This window comes from Anneissia japonica, unplaced genomic scaffold (assembly GCF_011630105.1).
Source record: "Anneissia japonica isolate Jap-2015-1 unplaced genomic scaffold, ASM1163010v1 scaffold670_len1213532_cov191, whole genome shotgun sequence".
Taxonomy (NCBI): domain Eukaryota; kingdom Metazoa; phylum Echinodermata; class Crinoidea; order Comatulida; family Comatulidae; genus Anneissia; species Anneissia japonica.
Window position 1 is genome coordinate 842,594 of NW_022693499.1, and position 3,979 is coordinate 846,572.

Here is a 3,979-nt window from a genome sequence, read left to right on the forward strand (position 1 = left end):
AATTGGTCGTAAAATTTGATAACAAGTTGACCATTAAAATCTATTGTAAATATTTATTTGAATCCGTACACCGATTTTGTTTCAAGTTGTTTGTTTTCAATATTATAGCTGTTTCATTAGGCCCTACGATGACAATGTTTTGAAATCGTACTGTATAACACTCCAAAAATGTTTTTTTTTTATGGTCAAACAACAGAAGCCTCTGAATTTTTTACAAGTTGACCAAGCGTGTTGCTGCATCATTATTGTTCAGTTACGATCACTATTCAGAGAGCAGCAGGCTGATAATTTGTTTTTCCCACAGCTATTTAGATGTCGTTGTTGGTAACTTTTTTTAAATTGTGAGTGTAAATATTCTTTAGTGTATTAACTGTAGATAAGAATTGTAGATAAATAATGCACATAAAATCAATTGTCGATGGAGAACAGCGTCAGTCATCTGATTAGTCCCATATTAATAGTACCGATATTTTGAATACTTCTCTTCCGCGAATTGTTTTATTGACAGTGACTCATCTAATTCTTATATAATCACTTTGAACATTTTAATCGAAATAGTCCACCATATCGTAAAATTTTGAATACTGTACCCACCCAATTTGTTGGCGATCCTCAGTGTATGTTATGTTAATGAAACATGTCAAACTTCCTCATTTTGTGACTCGCTATGATGACTGAGATGGACCATGTTGAATTATTAATAATATTTTGTTTGGGATGGAAAAAAGGAGTCAATTTCCCAAAAATGCTCCATCAGCACATAGTTTAGTGTGGTCTATGGACAGTATGGCTACGGAATTTACTAACCACACAATCCAGAATCAAAAAATCGCAAAACTTTAGCTGCATTTGGTGGATTAAGTCGCAAAACTTTACCTTCGTTTGGTGGCGCCATTTACTCTACAATAGGTAGACGGAGACCGGTTTTGTTACTGGTTGGTATATTTCTTACAAACATTCAGCCAAAGGCCAGTGAAAGCTTTTATCGATGTTTGCCATCCTTATGTGAGCTATCGTAAAGTCATGGATTGCCGGAGTTGCGTTCAATTTAAATCTCCGAACTTCTGAAGCTGAGATATTCTATGAATGTAGGCTTGTATCGCTTGCTACAATTTAAAAACGGGTGACCGAATAATGAATTAGGTGCTAAATTTTGATTGAATGCTGGGCAAGTTAAAAACAGACATTCCGTCCGAGTGGGACTCATTAAAAAATTCGAGGGGGTGCGCTAGAAAAGGGGGGTTCGTCTGAACCATAAAAACCCCCCTGGCTACGGGCCTGGGGCGCTATAGATCGGCAATACAAACATCGCGATAGAAAATAGTGCCCTGATGGACATAGGATATCTAATGTATTAATTGGGCATTTCGCGGAAGTATACAACAATTTGACCGAATTACTTCCAGATAACACTCCAGAAATGATTTCTGGACGAAGTTATTGACTTTTTAAGCGCGCGAATCTATTTAGTAGAAGTTTTTTTAGTACAACCAATGTTTCGTCGATTTTCAATAATAAAAGGAAACCTTCGCTAGTTTTTTGGTTAACATGTTTGTTTTCTTCAGTTTTTAAACTATAAAGATAAGTAAGTTTTAAATAACATTTGTGAGCGATAAGTAAGTTTTAAGTAATATTTGTGTGCATATTAATTGAAATAGATGGCATAAAATTCTATTGTCTTATCACGTACTGCAGCTAGGCTCGGCTCGTACAAATAGAAGGCCCCCTCGTTAATTTGTGGCGGCTACACGCGGGGTAAACAAAGTTTTCCCCGCTGGCCACCGTGTTGTCTGAGGCCTGCAATTAGGCCTAGAGTTATGCGATTCAATATAATTTATTATACGTAGAATCTATAAGTTGATAAAAATTATTAAATCTAATATAAATATATATACTAAAATATTAAATTATAATCGTTAGTAATTGTCAAGTATTATTTTAACATGGCCTAAAATGCAACATAATTATACTGTAAGCTAAGGGACACACTTCTTGTATAATAAAAAACAATAGGAATTTAACTCCAGCAAAAAACATATTTAAAATAGCAATATCTCCGCTAATATTGGTCAGATTTACATAATTTTTGTTTTAAAATGCTTCATTCAGTTATGTCTTTCTATTAAAAATTAAAAAAAAAATATTTGGGACATTTCAATTTTTTTTTGTTTCTAGCTAGGCAGCACTACTACTAGTAACTAGGCCTACTTACTCTACTACTATACATTACTTCTTTTAGGCCTACGCCAAAACGGACATAACCCTAGCCTAGCTCTCTAGGCCCAGGCCGCCTAACCTAGATCTCCTAGTCTAGCTACTATTAGGCCCTAGTAGGGCCGTACGGTAGGCCTAGCTAGAGTCTAGCCGTACGGACCGGACGGCATAGGCACTGGCTAGGCTGAGTGGGAGCTAGGCTTGATTCATGCCTATTAACGAATTCTCTATTAATAATGTAATATAATTTCAATCTACTTAGCCAATGCCTAGGGCCTTAACAAAAGGCGAAAGTAGGCTACAGCAGCTTCTGGAAGCTCTGCCAAAAACTTGGCATGTGTGTGTGTACGTGTGTGTGCATTCGAATAATAGTGCGAGCAGACCATAAAACACAAATTTTACTATTTTGCGGCCCATGGATCATTACAATGGACCCCGGTGAATCGAAGAAACCCTCCGGGAACAACCTGGGGCGTAAAGTACAGTGTTTACCACGAGTAAAAATGAATGTCGGCCGCCCAAAATCTTTCTGAGTTAAAAAAAAAAAAAAAAAAATGTACGCCCAGGATGGTTCACCGTGAATTTCAAAATCGAACGAATGCGTTTGATCTGGAGCACATCGGTCCAGGGGCGATTTCATTTCGTCCCCGTGTAAAAATTAACATCGACCAAACTAAAACAGTTAAGTTTTTGTTCATTTAAAACGGCTGACCTTTTGGCAGGTTATATAAGTTCATAATTTTCTTTTGGGTTGAGGAATTGTTTGGGTGAAGAATGGGAGAAGTTTTCAATGGACTTCATAAATCTCTTATTGGTCCAATGTTCAACCAGGGAGTTGTTATTTATATCTAAATAACAACTCCCTGGTTCAACTACTGAACCAATCATATTCATGTTTAAATATGATTTAGAAATCAATGATGCTTTCGAATAGACCTAAATTTCCAGGTGAAAATCGACTTTCGACTGTAAGAGATTTATCTTAAAGACGGCTAGGCGATTTTACTGTTTTAACGCTGAAAAATAAAACACGAGTGTGTCTGATTAAAATTTTAAAAAAGTTCGATGAATGTGTCATGAATACAATTATGATTTATCGATGTAAAGATTATTAATTTCGATTCGTTTCAATTTTTCAAAAAAAAAATCGATCAAGTATGAGCGAAGTTATTGCAAAAAAAAATTGAAAAATGACCATATTTAGGGGTATTTTGACGATGTTGATTGGCGCGTTATCAAATTTTAGCACACGTGAGACCACACCCACCTCAGCGCCACGTATGGTTGGAAAAAATGGAAATTTGAGGAAATAGTACCATTAGATGGCCAGAAATGACACTCTTATACAGTAGTAAAATTCATCATCATCACATCACCATTATTTCTCATGATATTTTATCAGCGATTTTTGGCAACCATGAGATCCAATTAATATGTGTGATGTACCATAGAAAATAAAACTTAAAATCATTGTCTTCTTTGATGTAAATACTTTACTTTACCTACTTCAAAGCCCTGAGCCCACACCCTAAATTCTGAAGAAATAGTAAAGCTAGATGGCCGGAAATGACACTCTTATACCTGTATAGTGAAATTCGTCATCATCACATTATACCATTGTAGTCAAAATGAAGCACCAACAAATTTCTCATGATCTTTTATCAGCGATTTTCGGCAATCAGAGATCTAAATAGCCTGTGCGATGCACCATGGTTGATGCAGGATTTGGAGGTAGGGTGTGCGTGAGAGTCCACCATCACCTCAG

The 3,979-nt window shown here is 36.2% G+C and overlaps 1 protein-coding gene across 1 annotated transcript in view; it reads right to left on the reverse strand.

Moving 5' to 3' along the window:
• LOC117100763 (origin recognition complex subunit 4-like) overlaps positions 1-2,592 on the reverse strand; it is a 23,535-nt gene extending 20,943 nt beyond the window's left edge. The window contains exon 1 of the mRNA XM_033240572.1: positions 2,473-2,592. The gene's annotated coding sequence lies outside the window, so the exon portion shown is untranslated. The remainder of the gene's footprint in view (positions 1-2,472) is intronic.
• Between the last annotated feature and the right edge of the window lie 1,387 nt (positions 2,593-3,979).